Here is a 22,418-nt window from a genome sequence, read left to right as displayed (position 1 = left end):
TTAAATCCTAGCATACATCATTGTGTGTTAAGGAACAAAGATTACAGCTATAAACAGAAACATTAAAATGTCTTTAACATATTTTGATTATTATTAAGTCCCTTTTTTACATCTGGAAAAAAAAACATGACATTGTGATATTTTTTTACCATAGTTATCAAATTACATAAAAAAAAAGAAAATCAATACTTACGCGTGAAAAGTAATCCCAGGAATCTTTTTCAAAAATCTTTTTGTGCATCCATATACAACACAAGATGACATGCTTCAAAAAGAAAAGAAAAAAAATTATTCCAATTACAGACTTCCTTGCACAAGTCACAGCGATAACAGGAACATGGCCGCCAAGGCTCACCGTTTGAGTTGAACCTTCCTTCCTTCTATTCTAACCGCCTTGATATGACCAAAAAATATGTATTGTTGTTGCATAGTGATATCAGGGAGGGCCCAAGAGCGATGCGCTGTGCAGGGAGAAAGTTATGCCACATACGCATGATGTCATGTGGGTGACAGCGTTAGTTCTTGGCGTTTGTTTACTTTCGTTGCATCAACAGTTTGATTTGATTTGTGTTGTTAATTTGCTATTATACCTAGGCGGAAGTGGCAAATTGTGCTATAGCGTTGTGTCAGAATTATACACGTTAATACGTTTTTTGGCGGAAAACACTCTTTACAACCAGATAAAATAACTATTTTTTAATGAATTTATGTAGTTTTCATACATAACTGTGATGTAATTTTACATTTATTTTTCATTTTACTGCTATTTTACATTTAAATTGAAAAAATTTCTCATTTTAAATCATTTTTTATCATAATCTTCATTTTGTGAATGAGACTTACATCGTAGTGAGATATTTAAACTCAGTGTCATGTTTAACAAAACTGAGTACCTGAATGATTAGTTAATAAATTCGCGTATCCAACTTCATTCACATGTTTTGGTTACTTTCTTTACATCCCAAACGTAATTCTATGCATTGAAGCAGCGTCTGGGTTAAGCTTTGCGAACTAAGTAAACTGATACATGCCTCACCGTGAGGAAAGAACAATTTCTCGACCACACTATGATGCAAACATCGAATGAGTGAGTGACATATTTCCTTCAGTGTTATTTAACTGATGCATACAGGTACGTGTGGTGTAATTTAATTGATATAACTTACACATGCTTGAACCTGAAGGAAAACAAATCTGTGTATAATGCTAGAATACAAATAGCGAAAGAGTAAGTAAAATATTCTGTTCAGTGTTATTTAACTGCTGCATATGTTTTAATTTTGATTCCATATAACTTGTTTTTAATTATAAGAGAAAGAAAAATAATTCAATATTGAACACATATTTCGAGTATAACAAAAGTATTTTAAGAAACAACCTGATAAAAATACATTAGTAATTAAAAATATTTAAATTGTGTACAGACTGAATTGAAATTAAGATGTGGTGGTGTATTTAATTATGGCAAAGCACACTAGGGCTATCTGCGTAATAGGTGTGATGCCTTCGTGGAGGACTTTCTCAGGGAAACTGGCTCGTATACACGTTACGCATGAGGAAAACCACGAAAACGCCCATGCAGCCAGCCCGTTCGCGGGATTCGGACCGAACTATTAGTGTTCAGCGACTTTACCGCTCGGCCGCTGGTGGGCCGAAACTAAGATGTAGGGCAAGTTTATTATTATTATTATTGTGCGTATATGTGTAAGAAAATGTATTTTAATTGTTCGATTTTTAATGTATGGAAGGAAGAATAGGATGCCAATATCGAAGATTATTTACTATAGCAAATAATCACGTCAGGATAAATGTTATATAGAAATCTTGGGAGTGTAAGGGATTATAAGAGTACTTTTAGATTATACTGAAAATATATGCACTTCTGCTAAAATCTGAAGTGAATCAATATGAAGTGACTTTTCACTTTAAAAAGAATGCGATAAGTATACTATTTAAAAGTATAATGACGGATATTAAGAAATTTGTAGAATTTTATGGTATTTAAATATGAATTTGTTAAGTCAAATCTTTTTATATAGATTTTTGGTTGAGATATGTAATTTAAACTGAAAAACACGATCATATATTTCTCATGGAATGTCAAAGTTCATTTGTATTAAAAAAAGTGCATGAGCAATGAAAATAAATAGAATAATACTTTTTGATTATGTTTTTACCATGGTCTTAGCAGTTATGCCATCATGTGTTCTGTTCAACAAGATTTATTTAGTGCAAACAATACTACGAAAAAATATTGAAAAATACCTTGTTTTACAATATTTATTTCCCTTAATTAACTTAAATATCGTTTTTCATTTTCTAATGCTTTCCTTTACGAAAAGAATTTAATGTTTACAATTATTTTCAGCATTCGTCCGAATTCTGTGCATAAAATAAACATTTTCTTTAACAAAATACTTAATCGGAAAGTATATACCCGGTATTTCCGGTGTATCTACCACATATAAAATGATCATTTTGCTTTAGTTTACATTTTTTCCATTACCAAAATCATGTAGCAGACGCGTCGGCCGATGCATCTTGTCTCCCGGGTGACGTCACTACCAGCAACCAGTGGCACGCTTTTTCCGTTCCTGGCCTAACCTTAGTGTATGAACAACCTTGTAGCAAGGTTCTTTAATATACTTGTAGTGATATGACCGCTCACCACGCCCAAAGAATCTCCTACCCCTCACCCTCTCTTTGAATGGGACACGTTATTAACCGGACCTCTTCTCGCTCCTCCCACTAAATGGCACCCTTTCATTGGTTACAATGAATGTCAATCACGCATGACGTTCAGATGAAGAGTTTTGGCTCCGGGTTACTAGAAGAAGAACTTTATGTTTGTCATAGTAATGAAGAGCAACTCAAATGTCGCCAATTTGTCGTGATTTTGGGATCTTCGCGCATTTTCTTTGTTCTTTACTGACATTTTTTGTTCGTTGTTGTTCGTATGCAGACAGAAATTTTCCATAAGCTAATCACTAATTTTAATGCTTTAACGTATTAAACGCTATTTTATAAGGAGAAGCATTTACAGTATACTCTGAAATATTTTTTAATCACTTAATACTATAACGATAATTCGTATCACTGAAATAATTTTTAAGTATTTCCTGAATTAAGTTTTTATCAGGATCATCAAAAGTCTTTCGATGTGAAGCATGGATTATTAATCTTTGAACAAATGTAGTTTCAAAATATTAGTCCTAATTTTATTTTCTAACATCTCATAGTTAGATTGTTCTTTTATAATTTTGAAGTTACGTTATCTTTTCTCAAATAAAATTCGTAAATTGTGAATGATCAGAATAGCTATTACTCTACACCGATTTCAGCAGGTTTTTATAACACAAAACAAGTATAATAATAAATGTTTAATAATTTTAATTTAATTTCATCCTGTGTTTATATAGTAACAGATATGCAACCACAAAATGTCCTTGATTCAACTTACTTATGTAAACTTGTCATTGTGATATATAAATTATACTTTATAATTGAGATTTTCATATAATTTCTATGCACCTCATATAATTAGTTAAATAAGTAAATGGTGTATCATTTTGTATATAGTTAAACTTTGTAAAAAATTAAGAAATCATATTGCATGGTTTCAAATTATAAATAAACTGTTTAAATCTTCTTTAATTAGCAAATTAAAATGGTTTGGATAAATTTATGTTACTTTTGTTTTGGATAAGTAATTATCGTTTCTTTTAGAATTTTCTGTTCAATAGTTCATTTTAATAATTAAACATATGTTTGATTTGGATCCCATCAGTGGCCAAGCACTAAAATTACTGAATACTAATAGTTTGACTTGAGTTGGATTCCAATCGAAAGGGTTGGCTACATGAGCATTTTTGCAAATTTCCAATGTGTAACTTGGATACCAACTAGTTTCCTCTAGAAAGTCCTCCACAAAAGCACTCCTCCCTTTTGACAAATAGCACTCACATGCTTTGCTGAAGAATTTTCTGTTAAATAGCTAGCTTCATTTATAAAGCAAACTGAACTATGTTTGATTTGAGATTAATTAAAAAATGAAAGGCTAATTATCATTTATTTTAATTTTTTAATTTTTCTCTTCAAGTTAAACAGCAAAATACAACTAATAAGTTAATATAGTATAGAAACTAATACATAATGATCATACTGGATATTTTCTGGGCACTTGATATAAGAAATATAAAAAAAAAAAACTGTTGATTGACTCCATAAAAATAAACAGATTTAAAGATTTTATTCCAGTTATTGAAAAATTAGTATATATATATTGATTAAATCTGTGCAAATTAAAGATTAAAACTTTAACATGCAACTGATTTAATAGCAGAGTAGGTAACACTGATTTCTTGAATTTATGGGTTCCTGTGCTAATCGAGAAAATGCTGACATCCTTAGCTATTTATAATTCATTCTAAGGAAGCTTTAGATTTCTGTATAGTTAATTTTCTTTTTAAAAAATGTACATTAAGATGGTAAATAATGATTTAATGTTTCTACTGGGTTACTAGAACTTGTATTTTAAGGTTATTTTAGTAATGAAGATCAACTCAAATATTACCAGTTTGTCCTGATATATTCTTTGTAGATGTATTCTGTTCCTTTCAAAATGTTTGTTGATCATTTACTTGTAAGATAGTTATAAAGCATTTTCTCCTGTCCTTCCACATGTCTTCATGGTGTAATTGAAAACAGACTTGATGTATATTCGAGAATTCCAGGGTTCCTGTGAGAACATTGCACATTTTTCACACCTCCTGCTTCAAAATAATCTAATAACGTCACATAGTACTTAATTGTTCAAAAGCTAGTCAATAATTTTAATGCTTTTGCCATTTTGTAGGGAGAAACATTTATATTATAATGTGAAATATTTTTATAATCACTTTAAATTTTTGAAAAATTAGTATAAATTAGTAAATTAGTAATTAGTTATATTTGCTATTTAATAGCTGATTTAATAACAGAATTGTTAGTGCCGTGGTTTCGTTAATTTTGGTTCCATTTCCAGCTGAGGAGATGCTGATGTCCTTAATTATTTATAATTCATTCTAAAAAAGCATTAGATCTGTGTATAATCAAGTTTCTTATTCAAAAATGTACATTAAAATGCTAAATAATGATTTAATGTTTCTGAGTTAAATTATAAAAATAATCCAATTTCTTTGTGATGATCTTGCATTTCATTATTAGCTTAAAATGTATTATGACATGGATATGTATTAATTTACTACTCGCACATTTAAAAAATAAATACTTTAAAACTTCCAAAGACTGATATAATTAAAAGTTCAAGATAGTGTGGTATCTTGATATTGTGCTTACATCAAAATTTTAACTAAGCTTTACAGATTTGAGCAATATAAACACAAATTAGATAACTGACCTAAATTTCTGTAACATAATATTTAATGATTATGAAAAAGCACACAATGACTTAACTATCTAAAGATAAAAATTACCTTTATGGCTGGTATTCTATTTAGGATCCAGAAAAACCACAAAACCACCTTCACGGCTAGCCCATAATTTTTCTAAAAGACATATATTTCATACATAAAATATCAGTAAATGAAACATTTAAGTTTATATATATATATTAGATTTACCTAAAACATTTTAATGAACACTATATATTATACTTAGGTTCAAGTCATAGAATATCTAAATATTAATTCTGATTATTGATTTAGTCCCACACGTAGGTGAGTAGTTAAGACTGCTGAATGCTGGAAGTTTGATCATAGGTGAAAGTACTGGCTGTATGGTTTTTCCTGTGTGTAACGTAAATGTGAGCCATTTTTCCTTAGGGGGAGGCAGATAGCCCTCATGTTCTTTGCTGTATTCAAATATCCTAATCTAAACTTTTATTCATTTTTTCCATTTAGTAAATATAGCAGAGATAGTTGTAATTCTTATGTATTACAGTGCAAGGATAAATTTTTGTTAATAAAAATAAACAAATAAGTTTCATCTTTACCCTCCCCCCTGCATGTGTGTGTGCATGCATAAAATTTTGATTTTTCCATCTAAATTTGTTTTTGCGTTAAATTATTAAACTTGAAATGTCATTTTAATGCCACATATGTAACTCAAGTGAATTTTTATCCAACCAGAACTTTTTTTTTTAAACTGCAGTGTGTGTACAAAACTTATTTCATTTTACTTTGGATTCGCTAGAATTTTTAATTCGATACTGCCATTTTACCTCTGCAAGATGATTGTTTTCAGAGATAATCAAATCTTGAGCTTATGAGAAAACAAATCACTCGCGGTAGTTCTAAATTTTTTTTTAGCTTAAGGAACAATGTAATAAAAAACATGAGCATTTCTTAATCTTTTTCTTGAATCTTCATTGGGCTACATTTTGTTATTCTATTGAAGTATTTATCATCCTTGCTGCATAATACAGTCAAAAGTCGTTAATCCGGACTTGTCGGGACTTCGGCGATTCCGGATTATAGATCATCAGTTTAAATCTGGTAAGATGGCAAGCAGAAATTATAAAATTAAAAATATGAAACCGTAATTTATGAAATAAAGAGCAATTATGATCTTAAAGGTATCAAAATTTACAAAAAGAAAAAGCTAAATATTTATTTGTTTACTTTATTAAACATTTCTTTCAATGTAAGTTGTTTAATTTGCTTCGTTTCATGTGATAATACTTTCTCTTTAATTCTATTAAACAGACATAATTTCTTGTTTAGTTACAAAGTTCCGCTGTTCAAGTCCTATAATTGCTGTGTCGAGAATACCGACTAATTTGTCAATCGAAATTTTTTTGTTTTAAATAACCTCTGAGTCACTATCGGAAGTGAATTATAATGACGAGGATATATATATTATAATGACGAGGATAATGATTTAAATCATATCAAAGACCGAGTACATCGAGATGAAATACTACATTTAGTAAAGAATTATAAGCCAAATCAAATAAAAAAAATCTGCTTTGAAGATAAGGATAGTGCTGACAGATCAACTTCCAATTCATTGCGCGCCGTGTCGTTTCCCTTCCCCCGCAGAGCAGCGTGAAATTGATAAACATATTTCTTAATGATTAGATAATCAAAGGTTATGCCTTTATCCATTTTTTTGCAGCAATTCCACTTTCTGTTTAATGGACTTCGAAACATACTTTCACTTTGTAGATCCTTTACATATTAGTAAATATATATCGGAAATTCTATTTGACATAATCGGAAGTTCAAGCTTACTTTTATAAAATTGCTCTAACAGTCTGCAAAAAATAATAAGCCGGATCCATTTCGAAGATTAAAGAACAACGCAATCTGCAACATTAACTGAAATAGATAATTTTAGCTTATACCGTCCGTTATACATTAAACGCGCATGCGTAAACGTATTATGCGCATGCGCACATGTATATTCGCAGCCCTAAAGGTCTTACGCGCACGCGTAAACGCCTATGCGCATGCGTGAACGCGACGCATGCGCAGAAAGTTTTTAGTTTTGAGGTCCAGATTATGGGTGTCCGAATTAACAACTTTTTACTGTAATTGCCAGTTTTCAGAAGTTACAATTCAGTGTAGTGTAATATTTAATTTATCTTTCACATTAAAACTTCAAAAATAATGAGTATCCTTTTTTATATCTTTATTTCATTTTGATTTTTATAATAATTAAGAGATAGAAGTCTTCAAAGGAATATAACTGCAATTTTTTTTTAAATTTATTAAGATCTATAAAGAAGGCAATACAAGAACATGTCATATATGCATAAGAATTTTGGTCCTTGTTCAGTAGCAAGAGGTTTAAAAAAGGAAGAGAACGTTCTGACTGGCTTCCCAATGTAATCTATATATCTTCAAGATTTTGCCATCAAGTAACTTCCTGAATTCTAAAAATTATGTCACCTGTACTTCACCAGGTGACTAGTCCTGAGTTTTAGACACCATACACTGACAATACTGAAAGAGAATTGTCATATCATTAAGCTCCAGACTTTGAATGCTGTTTTCAACTTTAATTTTATTTTATTTTATTAATCTGATCTGAAGTGTATGAAATTGGAAAATTTATCTTATATAAAAATAAAAAAAGAAAAACAATATTTTTATTTGCATGCATAAAAGACCTGGGCAGTTTGGAAACATACACTAAAGTTTTAGCATTTTCCTAAAATATGATTAAGTAAAAATAACCTCGACTTAACAATATCCTGATTTAATGAACAATTTCATGAATTATGTCACACTTTGATTACTATTAATTGTTTGAAATGATATTTTTGCATCCTTAATTGACAAACTTAATGACTAGAGCACAGGGAATTAAAAAAATTACTGAATTTAATTCAGTGAACTTTTCATTAAGTCACTCGGGGGCAAAATTAAGAGAATTTGCAAATTATGTTTATTTTTAAGAAAAGTTGTGAATCTAAGGTACTAATTATGCCGCCAAAGAATTATGCGAATATTCAAATTCGAATACGTAATCGTACATGTGCGTATCTGCGGAGCTATGATCGTTAAAAGAATGTCAGCGCACGAGGGGTTTTCAACAATTCATTACAATACTGGATATTAATCTGCATTGTGATTGCACCTGTATATATTTGTGTATGTTTGATACCTCCTTTTTTAATATCTAAATTGTATTACACTTCATTTGTATTCTTATTTCATTGCCCCTTTGCTGTGTATATCAGAGACTTCGAGGATTTTTTCATCCCTCCATTTCATGTGTTCTATAACCACTAGTTGGCACCACATTACAGTAAATCACCTATCTGCATGTTGGAAAATTTTTTATCACCAGTGCGGACTAGCGTCCACTTCTGCGATGGAATCAAAGAGTTAAATGCAATGGTAGCCACAGTAATTTGCTATAGAGTTTCGCCGATTACGGTGTGTATGTATAAAGCCAATGGCCTAGAAGAGGTCTCCCAGATTCGTGTAAAAACCAGTTAGTTACATGCCTGTTTCAAAGTCACGCTGGGCGATTAACGGTAGATTGTCACCAGATCAATCAGAAGCGCAAGTAGTTAAAGAGCTCAATGTGACACCCAGTGTCGTCAGCAATTTATGGAAACAGTTTCAGGACTTTGAAAAGTTCGACCAAGATCCACAACCAAGGTCCAAAGCCGACCAAAATCCACAACGACGATTGAAGCTGACTATTTGCCTCTTTAAGCGCTGCGACACAGAACTGCTACAGATTCACAACTCTCACCTGAGCTGTATGCTGCCGCTGAAATCCGAGTTTCACGGTTTACAGTTGTCTGAAGGCTTCATGAGATAGGGCTGTATGCCAAAAGACCTGCTATTTGCGTTCCGCTCACTTCAATACACAGACTTCAGTGTGTGCTTTTTACACGAGCCGAGATATGCCTGGTTATTGATTCTTATTGTGTCTGCATCTGGAAAGAGCCTGGAACACGATACCATCCCTCCCTCATCATAGGAAAGGATCATTACGGTGGTGGAGGTGTAATAGTTGGGTAGGTATTATGCTGAACGACCCCGCACCCCCTTCATGTGTTTGACAAAGGCTTTCTGATTTCTATGAGGTATAGAGAGGCAATCTTAGATCGTATGTTTCAGGAGCGCAGTTGGTCCTGTGTTCCTGTTAATGGATGACAAGGCTCGTCCACATAGGGTTCAGCTGGTCAACAGTAACCTGGAAAGTGAGGATATTCGCCACCTGGCTAAACAACGCAACATCTAACTGAAATAATATATCCCTATAAAGCATGTCTGGGACGCTCTTAGGAGGGCAATTTCCACCCTCCCCTCCAAGAACCATCCTGGAGTTGCAAACTGTCTTGTTGCAGCAATGAGACCGACTGCCATAAGGGCTCTTCATCTGCGTCCTGTCTAGTATGCCGTCACGCTACACAACCTGTCTGGCTGTGGAAAAGACCATACCTCATATTAGATCTTAGAGAGATGTTAATTTATTTTTACCGATGTTTGTTTAGAGCTTTATTGATAATCATGAGACATAAAATGACTTGGAATGTCACATTCCTTTCTCTGTTATAAATGTATATTCATAGTGTAATTTTAAAATAATTCATATTCAGCGATTTTAAGTGATTTACAATAAATTTGACAGATGAACTCCTGTGTAAATAGAAAGTTTAAGAAACATTAATGAAATTCTCCTGTATTTATGTCTATTCTAAACAACGCAACACCTAACTGAAATAATATATCGTTAGTTTCGCTTTCAGTTTCAGGATAGTTCTAAAAAATTAAGTTATTTCAACTTTTTTAAAAATTAACAGTATTCAGGATCTTACCTGTTTTTGAGGTGATCCTCTCTACTTCTCAAGGTTCCATATGATTTCGATCTTGTGCGAAAGTGATTTTCAGTACCGATATTAGTCTTAGACATATTTTGTTCTTTTCAGAGATGGACGCAACTAGAGAGTTTACTGCATTTTGTTTTATTCCGTCACAAATAAGGTGATGAACGATTTCATCACGTTTAAATATTTGTGAATGATTTCATGTTATGCCCTGTTAATTAAATAAAGGGAAACTTTTTTAAAATTATTTCGTGGGATATTTGAATATGATGCAAATGTTATGCCATTTTTTTAATCATATTTAAAGACAATATCAGACAGACAGACAGACAAAGTAGACAGATGTCTTTTGTTGCACCCGCTAAGTCTTTCTGCACCGATGGGCAAAAAATCAAGCATAGGTGCGAAGGAAAGGTATATAGAAAGGGGGGCAATTTCGTATTTCAGAGGAGAGTAAAAAGGAACTTCGTATATTTTATACGAGTTCGAAAGGCCAGGAAGAAAAGATGGGACAATATAAAGTAAAAAATAAATGGCCCAAAAGTAATGGAGAGGAAAAAAAAAATGTAGTTATAATTAAAAAAAAAGGGCCTATAGAAAGAAAAGAAAAGGAAGTAAGAGAATTTTGTTTAAAAAAAAAAAAAAAAAAACACGATTGTGTTCATGAGTGTAGTCAAAGTTTTTATCATTTACATTAAATACAGTCTTCCAGGTGTGTGTAATGAGTGTGTTTTGTAAAGCTGAATAGAGGTAAGATGGGGAAAATTAATAATAAAATAATAAATTTTGGGGATCCAGTCACGTAACAGTATAAGTCAAGTTTAGAAGCTAACTTTTGCTATAACAGGGAAACTAAAATTTAAAGACAATATCCACATTTTTTTTTAAAGCTAACTTTTAACAGTTACCGTTATTGAATCTAAGAATCTCTAGAAACTATGCATTTTCGTCTCACAAATATAATAAATAATGTAACTGTTCAATAACAGACTGACAATACTTTTTATAAATTTTAAATAATTCGTACATTTATCAGTTAACTAGATTTTTAAATCTAGTTAACTGATAACTATAATTTAATTTATTGATTAATACTATAATTTAATTAATTGATTAATGTATAATTTAAACACATTTTTTTAATATGCTTGCCACTTTTTTCATTTTTGGCATTGCGAACTTGGTATATAACATTATTCGAATTATCGAAAACAGTTTTAAAAAATTATATTTGAGAATGCAGGTCATGATATAAAGAATTATCGCATTTGGCCTTTGCCTGTTCTCATGACTAGCACGTCCAGCTGTCATGAAGACCAAAACATTAGCTTATTCTAGCTGATTTTTTATGGCAGTTTATGTAGCACCGATGTGCGTAATAAAAAAACTGCCCATTAAATTATTCATAAGTCAAATGAAACAGTTTACACAGTTCTTTCTAAGCTGTACAGATATTAAACTATGCATGATTAGCTAAAAAGTTATTTTATTTTAGTAATTGAGTTTGTACATGCACTTTAACACATTGACTGCCATGTACATCATCGATGATTCATAGCGGCCTTACTTTTCGGAGCCATGCTCATTGAATGTGACTCAAATTTTGTATTGTTTGAAGCTGTGTGAGTCATCGGTGCTTCACAAATGGATCAATTTATATGGTTAAAATTATTTCTACATTCAGAAAGTTGTTCGTATTCTTGGTTTCGGCTTCTGGAAGCTTTTTTTCATAGATTATTATCTGATTTTAATATAGATTTTGCTACATTCAGAAAGTTGTTCGTATTCTTGGTTTCGGCTTCTGGAAGCTTTTTTTCATAGATTATTATCTGATTTTAATATAGATTTTGCTGCAATAAGTAATCAATATTTATGAAGTAAAACAACGAAGTTATAATTAAATGGGATTGTGTTGTTTATTGAAAGAATACAAGACTAGCGATATTTTTTAAGATGTTTACACATTCACTAAGTTATTTAGTTTTGGTTATGTATTATGTTTTATTATTTGTATTGTAATATAGTATTTGTCTAATTTTACCAATTTTTCCTATTGAGCCATAGAACTTTTGTGTTAATTTACAATGAACTGAAATGTAATAAATTTATTGTTTTAAACCTGTTATTTGTTTACCTATTTATTAAATATTCATAAAAATATATTCAGATTAGGTACGGAACTGATTTTTAGGATAAAGGAGACAGGAAACCACTAGAATTAAAAAAATGATCCGACAGACTATTTTACCAGATTTTGCTGTGGCACTGTGTTAAATAAAGATTACACACCCACGTGTTAAATAAAGATTCTTTTCAAGTAACCTAAAAAACTTTGATTTTAGAAAACATCAATTATGTCCGTGAAGTATTAGCAAGTTTGTTATATTTATAATACCGCTGCCATGGCTTCAGCCATGGCATGCGAATCCCCAAGAGCTAAATAAGGATATATTTCATTATTTCGCTCTTTATTATCCATTAAAATGGGGGTATCGCCTCAACCAGAGGTTCATTGTAGCCCAAATAAGTCTGTAGAGTTAAAAAAAAAGGTGAATTTGAAGATTTAATAATGTCCTTATTCTTCAGAAACACAATTTGGGTACACTAAAATTAAATCATCATGCTAGAAAATTAATTTCTTTAAAGTTGCACAGTAAACACCACGTGATGCGAGGTGGCCAATAGCGAGTGAAGGAGTCATAAGACCGCGAACTAAAATTTTCACTGAAAGCAAAGTCTTTGCTTTAAAACACTACACAGTACTAAATAAATTCTTGGTTAAATGAAAATAATAAGTAAGAAATGTAAGTTGCAATCAAAGTCCATAAGCTTTGTCAGAGCATAGTCCATAACGTAAACTGATCTTGAGTAATGAAGAGTAATAAGATACGTAAAATAAGTAGAAATAAAAGATATACACTGCACACTACCACCATAATGCATTATGATGTATAGTTCGCGGTCTTTTATCTGTGGTTTCTTTAATGGCTAGGTATTGTGAGTTTTTCAGTTTTTCAAAGAAGTTATGTGCTGTAGTTAGTATTTGATCATGAATCGGGAGAATCTTTAAATCCTTATATGGATTTGCGCGTTCCGCACAAACCAAGGTGCATTTGTTATGCTACGGAGAATCTTATTAGGTAAGCCGTTTCTTTTCTAGCGTTCAGTTGCAGGAACTGCCGGATAAACTGAACACATACAGGAACTGCCGGATAGAGTAGTACAGTGGTGGAGGTGATACTAGGTGGAGTATCTGATGAGTAGTACAGTGTCCCTTTCGGAAACCAAATTGGTTCCTATCAATGCCAATTTGGTAAGTCTTGTACTGATGACACGTTCAAAAACTTTGCAGAAAGCCGGTAACAGGCTGATGGGTCTATAATTTTTGGCATATTTAAGGTCTTTTCCAGGTTTCAAGATGTTAATAATTATTGAATGCTTCCTCTGAGAGGGAAAATAGCAGTGACGAATGCATGCGTTGAAAACATTGGTGATAAGTACTACATCTGTTAGGCAGTGCTTGTAGCCCTTCATTTGAGATATTATCAAAGCCTTGGCTTTACGTTTTATGATAATTTACTGGCTTTATTATGGCTTTTAATTATGATAGCATTTTCACCTCCTCTGTTGGGGGGTTTATCCTCTCTGATAGCCATGAATTCTGAATCTGTCACAAGCTCGAAGATGTGTTTCATTGACTAACATGACATCAATGTCATGTTTTTGGAGGTCGGAGATCGGAGATCATCATTCGTTAAGTGGTATTCAACCCGAAGGCCTTTACCACTACATGTTTATCCATTCCCTAAGGACCGGTAAAAGTTATTTTTGGGACAGACAGACAGACAAAGTAGACACATGTCTTGTTTTGCACCCGCTAAGTCTTTCTGCACCGATGGGCGAAAAATCAAGCATAGGTGCGAAGGAAAGGTATATAGAAAGAGGGGCAATTTCGTATTTGAGGAGAGTAAAAAGGAACTTCGTACATTTTGTACGAGTTCAAAAGGCCAGAAAGAAAAGATGGGACAAAATAAAATTTAAATTAAATGGCCCAAAAATAATAGAGGGGGAAAAAAAAGGGCCTATAGAAAGAAAAGGAAAAGAAGTAGAAAATACCCTAAAATACGATTGTGTCCATGAGTGTAGTTAAGGAGTTCATCTGCAAAAATTCGTGTCTTTAAGAAGCAAACTTTAGCTAAGTTAAAAAAAAAAAATAAATGAATGAATGAATTCCTACATGGTAATGTGTATGCCGTTATCTTGAGACCTAACAAGAAAAGACATATATCATCACAGAGATGTACATAATATTTTAACTAAAGTAACATTAAATATTACCGTTCCCAAAAAATTCATTTATATTTCATAAAAACAGTAATTGACAAAATCATAAATCCACACACAGTGTGAGAGCATTTCAGCAAAAATAAATTACACAGTTTATTTTTCTTAAATATTAGTTAAATATAAAATTAATTTATTAATTTAACCGTTGTAATTTATTATAGTACAACTTTAACAAATTCCGTCACTCTGTATTTTTATTTGCTCATAATTCTAAGTTTGAGACCTGAAAAAAAAAGTCGGGGATCTTAGTTACAAAAATCACAATCTATACTCATCGATGGTCAAGAGATCCCCCTTTTTTCCCTCTCAAGAAATTCCTAAGCACGAAGAGGGAGGCCTCCGAAGGGTGTGAATTGCTGATAAGAACGGACTACTGATAAGGAATGTGGCGTATTAGTATGCGAGTGATATCTATTGTTCCAAATTTTAAGTTGAAAATCAAATAAATTAAAATTCTAGTGCTTTTTCCACTTAAATGAATAGTCTTTTTTTAATTTAATTGTCTTTTTGATTAATTTTAATCATTATATTTTTTCTTGAATTTTAATCATTATATTTTTCTTGCACAGACCGCAATTATAGGCATAATTCGTTTTCTGCTGAATGTATAGGTAAGAATTATTTTTGAGTTTGTAAATATTTAATTAACTTTGAATACAAAATTATTTATGAATTGTATATAGTTTATTGGTTTGTGTGTGCAGTTAAAAGGAAGAAAAAAAATTCGTGTCATTTATGTACTTATTCACCCATTTTTCTTATTAAATACTGCGATATGTAATATATTCTTGTATTTCTGTGTTCTTTTGAAGAAATATACTCATTTTTTCATGTTCTCTTTGATATCGTATTAATAGTAATGTTAAATATCTGGCTGAGCAAACATTTTGGTTATCTGCGCTCAACTTTCCAGACGTTATTGGAAATCAGCTTTAATAATGCATCAAGTTGAACATGCTTAGCCAGAAACATTAACATATTAACTTCAGCCGAGCTAGAGCGTGTAATATTAATACCAAAAGCCTAACATTCTATGTACACTTATTGTAAGCAATTCTAGTATTATTCTGTTATTTGTAGCGAAATTAAAAATTGCAGCGGCAAGAAGCAGTAGCTTTTGCCGTGATGGTTGTTTTGTTATTAAGCCCAGTTAATGTTCTCTTGCATGTATGCAGTGTGGTGTGGGTATGATATGGCTATTCTCATTCTTGATTGTAAGGTAAAATTTATAATTCATTATTTGCTTAAATGAATAGCTTTCAATTGTAATTATTTATGTTAATTCATTTTTTTTTAAAGCAAACTGGTGATTGCGATCTTTTTTCCCTGAATTTCTGCATGTATAGGTTAGTAAAAACTATATTTGTAATTATTTAATTTCGGTACAAAATGTGTATTAAATGTATATAATTTGTATCTATTATTAAATTTCAGAATGTAGTTGCAGATTAAATAATTACATGGTTCTGCTCGATGCAGGGTAAGAAATGAATATGGTGTACTTCAAAGGTATTCTTTCAATGTTGTGCGCATAACTCTATTTTCTTATTCAAACGTAATTGTATGGTGTGGCAGTGATATTGATGTGCCTTTTTTTTTTTTTTTGTTGTTGTTGTTGTTGCTGCTGCTTATGTACTTATTTACACAAATTTTTTATTACATTCTGTGAACAAATTTATAATTTTGTTGTTGTTATTGGATGAGCATTGGTGCTAAATGTCTAGCTGAACAAATTAATATTTTTCTTAATATCAGCAAATATTTCAGTTATGTGTTCATTTGGCAGCATTTACTGCAAATCAGTTTTAATGTTGCTTCTACTTAACCAGAAACATTAACATCGAAGTTGAGCCAAAGTATGTTTTGCCAAGAAGCTAATGTGTGCTATTTTTTATGAGATTCTGGCCATGTCTAACCATATGCTTTTGCAGTGCCTTTCTTATTTTTTTGTCTGCCATGGTCCATGTGATTTGTTTTTAGGATTACAGTATTTTTAAATTGTTAAACTTGTACTCATCTTCAAACATGTCTTTTCACAACAGCAATATGGTAAAACTACATATTATGGTCTAGATTGGCGAATTTTAAAAAAACTGCCAAGTCGCCAAATCGATTGTTTTCGTGTGTTTTAGAAAATCGCTAACTCGTCATATCGCTGGTTGCAAATTTGAATTAATTCTGTAAACATGCAAAAATATCTATAACAGGACTTAAAGAAAAACAATGAAGAATCACCCACTGCTTGGTGCATTTTTAAGAATTACGCATCCTCGGTATCCATGTACACATCGACCAATTTTTTACTTGAAGAAACATCTTAGAATTGCACAACTGCAGAGTCGTAGGCGAGAAGTTGAGTATGCAGCTGAAATCATAGAATGAATGTCAGTTTGTGTTTGCTTCACTGTGTTTCAACAGTTCTTGTGTTAAGTTGGCATTAAGGTAAAAAATTACAAGAAGAAAGGTTCAATGTAACCTTTGTATGTATTTATGGGATTTTGTCTTTGAAGACAACGATTACCACATCAACAAATACATTTTAAACTATAGGAAAGCTCGTTCTAATAATGTATTGAAAAAGTGGAAAATGAGGGAAATATTTTTATTAATTTGAGCACTGTAAAGTGGGGGGGATATAGTAATCCATCATTGGCAGGTCTTCGATAAAGCAACATGCATCATAATAATAATCTTTATGACTAAAGGTAAGAATCAGCCACAGTGCAAAAAAAAATCCCTATTCTGTTTTGACATTCAAAGTTAAAATATGCATCAGATGATTGTATAGTTCATTAATGCCATATATTTTGTTAATTTCACAAAACTGGATCAAATTATTTCGTAACAGTAATTATAAATTTCATAAAGTTGCCAGCTGGAATGTCCTCTGGAGAAGGATTTTTAATTTTCTTTTCTGTTTCAAGGGCAAACTTGCTAGCAAATTCCAATCTGTGTAATTATGTCGTATATTAACCAATTAAATGCTGTGGTGCTCATTTGGTTATCATAAACAGTCAAAAGTCTTTAATTTGGACTCTTCGGCGATTTCGGATTATCTTTTTTTTTTTTTTTTTTTTTTTTGTATTATAGCTCATCAGTTTAAATCTTTTAAGGTGGCATGCAGAAATTATAAAATTAAAAATATGAAATAAAGAGCAATTATGATCTAAAGGGTATCAAAATTTACAAAAAAAAGTTTAATATTTATTTGTTTACTTTATTAAACTTTTCTTTCAACGTGCGCATGTATAAAGCATACATTACGCATAGTTGAAATTAGAAAATTGTAAGCAGAAAACTATTTCATGTGTATTCGTGATATTTATAATGATGAATTTGATTTAAATCATATCAAAGACGGAGGACATCGAGATGAAATACTGCATTTAGTGAGGAATTATAAGCCGAATAAAATAAAAACATCTGCCCTGAAGATGAGGATAGTGCTGACAGATCAACTTCCAGTTCATTGTGCGCTGCAACGTACCCCCCCCCCTCTCCCGCAGAGCAGCGCGAAATTGATAAACAGATTTCGGAATGGTTAGAGAAACAAATCACCTCTCTGTCACTTTCTTCATGCCTTTAACCATTTTTTGCAGCAATTCCACTTTTTGTTTGATGGACATCAAAACATGCTTTCGCTTTGTAAATCCTTTGATATCTCCGGAATCGGAAACTGTTTTTGACATAATCGAAAGTTCAAGCTTACTTTTTATAAAATTGCTCTAACAGTCTGCAAAAAATAATAAGCCGGATCCAATTAGAAGAATAAGGAACAACGCGATCTGCAACATTAACCGAAATAGATAATTTTAGCTTAGCTTATACCGTCCATTATACATTAAACGCATATGCGCATGCGTTTAAGCATGTGCAGAAAGTTTGTAGCTTTGAGGTCCGGATTATAGATCATTCCAGATTAAAGACTTTTGACTGTACTTTAAGCCACCTAGTAACACCATCTAGCTATCTCGGAGGGAAAAAAAGGCAACATTCAACTCATCCACTGAATGTCATTTGTAGAAAACCTAAAGTGATCACTACCTATACGCTCTTATGCTGAGCTCATGTTCATTTCCACATTCCACTCTCCTCTTATCACAAAAGTGAAACATGTGTTTTGAAAACGGATTAGACATAGTGGATTGAGGCTAATTTTGGTCATTGTGATTTTACTATATTATTAGTGAGTATTGATTAAAGCGGTTATTTACTTCTATCAACAGTCCCTGCTAGACGGGACTTTCCTGAGAAACAAGTTTTTGGTATCACTGGTTTAAATGGGAGGATTCTTAGAAAAAAAAGAATCCCACCTAGCTACAGAAACAATGTAGCGGCTATGTGATATTTCTTCAAACCTCGCCAAAAATGTTTCAGCTGAAACTCTGTCCGGGGTAGAAATGAACCAATCAGATGAAAGTTCTGCTTCTGAAGGATCACGTGGTCCCAATCTGAGCGATAATGGGTTTCCTGGAAATGTGCGGCTTCTGAGAATTGCCCCTTTCGTCATCCAGTTCGGCATAGCCGAAAGATAATGTAATTTTAAAAATTAGATAATGCTTTTTTTTTTTTTTTTTGGTCAGTGTAATTTGTATAGATGATGGACACAAATTCATAAAGCCACATTTGGAGATTACAGTTGATACTGAGTAGAATTTTAACAAGCATTTTATGATTGCATTGTACAAGAAAAGGCTTGAGAAAAGCTTTGAAAGAATTTAAAGATAATATGGGATTCCCAGAACCTCTGTAATTCTGCCTTTGAAGATGATGGCAATGATTTTATAAACGTGGAGCTTCCTCCACAGCAAGTTGATGGAGTTTTCTGATGATGGACTAGAGGCAGAATGAGGCATTGCTAGGAGTGACAAGTGTTATTTAAGATTCTGTGCTTAGCAATGAATCATTACGGGCATTTCAATAGAGATTAAAATTGTCTTCAGTTAGTCATTTATCTTCAGTAACATACGAGAGGATGCTGAGCAGGCACTGGATGCTGTAGACACACTAATGTTTGTGAAAAATGCAACACCATGAAGGAATTGTCGGAAATAAATGAAATTTATTCCGCATATTACTGATAGTAAGTAAACGATCACATTTACAAAGGAAAAAAAACGAAAGTTGGAAAATCAGTACTTTGGGTTTCTGTCATGCTGAGCGAGAGCCTGTACACATCGTGGCATTGAATTGTATAGGTTCTGAATGTAATCCTGGGGAATGGCTTTGAATTGATGTGAAAGTTCAGTTTCAGTGTGTGGCCCACTAGCTGTACATGCGAGTCGCTGACCGATGAAATCCTAGGCATGCTGATTGAGCAACATATCTGGGGAAGATGCAAAACCTGTTGTACCTTAAAGAAGGCTTGTGCACAGGCATTTTTTTCCCCTAAAATATAGTGCCTGGAATGCATCAAATAATGCATACTCTGTCATCATTATACTCCAGATTGTAGCAAGATTTGTTGGAGAAAGCAACTTGTTGCCACAGAGCACACCAAGCTCTGAGTTGCAGTGCTCACTGAAGTCGGAGGCATATGTTACTCAGCGACAGGGCAATCCTGCGTAGAGGAACCCTTACATGCAGTTCATGTTGCAGAAGACAGCGACGAACACTTGTAACCGTGCTCCAATATTGTACTAACATACGAGAGGATGCTCTACAATCCATCACAGCCATGCAGATGAGGTGTTTGTCGTCCTGTGCTGTTGTGTGCCCCATTGCCAGGATTTCACCTTGTTTGGTTCTCGCTGTCCATTTCTTCCAAACATGCATCACTGTTGTGGCATTGTGCTGCGTGCGGGCTGTGATTGTTTGATATGAAAGTCCACCCTCTTGCATACAGACGATGTGGCCTCGTTCAAACTTGTTGGTATGGCATCCTCTGCTGTTGACGAGGCATACTGAGCACAAATTAAATGTTCACTGCAGACGGAGGATGATAAACAGATTTCAGCACAACTTTACAGTCCTTTACAACTGCCAGTTCTCGTTTCATGCATGCATAATCCCTTTGTAATTCTAATCATTTGTATGTCTTAATTCACTTTACATTTCATGTAAGTTTGGTTCAAAGTGCATAATTCCTTCATGGTTGTGATTTTCACAAACATTAGTGTATATTAGGTAGTCCTAACTAAAAAAGCATCTTGAAATAAAAGTATGCAGTTGTCCAGATCAAATGTTTATTTTACAGAAAAATATAAACAGCTTATGCATACATGCATTGTTTTTATAGGATTCTGATCATACCTGAATAATAATTTTTCACTAAGTTGTATTTTACAATAATTCTTTCAAATAAGTAACAGTTACTTATCCATTATTTTAATTAAAAGAATTTTGTATATATTTTTGTTCTTATCAACTAATGAAAGGGATGTATATGTATTAATTTTATAAAATTCATGTGAATGTATGCAAATAAATTGTTTATAAATGTCACATAAGTTTATACCTCCTTAAACCATTTTCATGTAAAACAGAAGCCTTATTCATAACAATATAATCAAACATACCAAGGTATAATTTTATTAAGACCCTGAGTTACATCAGTATGAACTTATGATGGAACTATTGGACCAATACTCATCGTGAGTTGAGGATTACTTATAATTTGTCAGTAGGCATGTATGAAAATGGGTTTTGTAATTAATATTGAATGTATAACTTTTTCTTTTCATATAAATACAGGATTTCATGTCTGCAGATAATGTATTACAAGAGGCTGTTGTGTGCCAGTGGACAAGCTGGTGAGAAGCTGAGCACTAATAGCTTGAATCCTGGTGAATGGACTGCCTGCATAAGCGTCGTCATGATTTTTCCACGTGTAATATGAATGCAAGCCAGTTTGCCTTAAAGCATCTCTTCTAGGAAAATATCTTCTAATGTTTCATCACAAAAATCAGCCAAAAACTGTTTCTCATGATTTGAAAAATACGTATAAAGGAAGTCAAATTTAATTGATAAATTGTGCATGCTGAGATTGTATACTATATCATATACATTTTTTTAATATATTTTCTGTATCTCTAATGTTGAGAATTTTGATGTTTTAATTTAACCCTGAATAAAATGTTAAGTACTATAAGCAAAGTAAGCAGTTTTGTATTTGATGTCAGAACAATATTTTTTTAATTTTTTTATTTTATACTTGTATATTTTTGCTTATGATTGGAATTTTAGTACAAATTATTTTGGCATGATGTGGCCTGTTCTCATTTAAAATGCATTTTGTAATTTTTTTTTTTTTTTCTTCTGTTATTTGCATTATAATAGTTTGGCCATAACAACTATGGATGCCAAATCAACATGTATGGGAATAACTGTATTAAATTTTGAGAAAACCTTTAGGTGTCATTTATTATAAAGGTTGAGATGATTGTTTTTATAAATTCATTCATTCTTATCTATTTAAGAATTATCATTTAACATAAAAATATGAAAAAGAATAATATATTATAATACTAAATAAAATATACTTTTATATATATATATATCCAAGCTCACTATATGCACACTCAAAGAGATACATTTCTTTTTTGTGATGTATGTGATGATAATTTACTGTTAAGTATCTTAAGTTGTTCATAAATAGTGCTCATTTTTCATAATGCACCAAACAAACCTCACATAATTAATTTAATAAAATATTATTGCAGAGACATATTTTTGAAATTGACATTAGTCCTCTATCCGTCCGTCCCATAGGGATAACTATGGGGCAGATTCCTGCTGTCATCTACAATATGTCCAAGCCCTTCGCCAATGACAGTTGCTT

General features: G+C 32.2%; 3 long non-coding RNA genes across 18 annotated transcripts in view; 2 read left to right on the top strand and 1 right to left on the bottom strand.

Annotated features, from left to right (window-relative positions):
• Positions 1–22,418, top strand: part of LOC146993172 (uncharacterized) — an 880,419-nt gene that overhangs the window by 754,712 nt on the left and 103,289 nt on the right. The gene's annotated exons all lie outside the window — the stretch shown is intronic.
• The window catches only part of LOC146993174 (uncharacterized), a 382,674-nt gene that overhangs the window by 337,174 nt on the left and 23,082 nt on the right, over positions 1–22,418 (bottom strand). Inside the window, exons 4-5 of one of the 2 annotated variants that reach the window (XR_015038632.1) lie at positions 5,475–5,546; positions 4,239–4,738 (exon numbers count right to left, since the gene is read on the bottom strand). This is a non-coding gene — a long non-coding RNA (uncharacterized LOC146993174). Of the gene's footprint in view, positions 1–4,238; positions 4,739–5,474; positions 5,547–22,418 lie in introns of those variants that run through there. The other variant, XR_015038633.1, reaches the window with a different exon arrangement.
• LOC118179622 (uncharacterized) lies at positions 14,806–21,986 on the top strand. Of its 13 annotated transcripts, XR_015038620.1 has the most exons (5): positions 14,885–15,034; positions 15,208–15,249; positions 15,938–15,984; positions 16,073–16,118; positions 21,332–21,986. It is a non-coding gene; the product is annotated as an uncharacterized LOC118179622 (long non-coding RNA). The 13 variants fall into 13 exon arrangements; XR_015038626.1 differs by lacking the exon at positions 16,073–16,118 and having other exon boundaries at positions 14,841–15,034; XR_015038625.1 differs by having other exon boundaries at positions 14,849–15,249; positions 16,073–16,147; positions 21,348–21,986.

Source organism: Stegodyphus dumicola, chromosome X1 (assembly GCF_044657685.1).
Source record: "Stegodyphus dumicola isolate Sdum_Otavi_A_Nest chromosome X1, ASM4465768v1".
Taxonomy (NCBI): Eukaryota; Metazoa; Arthropoda; class Arachnida; order Araneae; family Eresidae; genus Stegodyphus; species Stegodyphus dumicola.
Note: the sequence above shows the minus strand (reverse complement) of the source record. Positions and strands in the feature narration are given on the sequence as shown.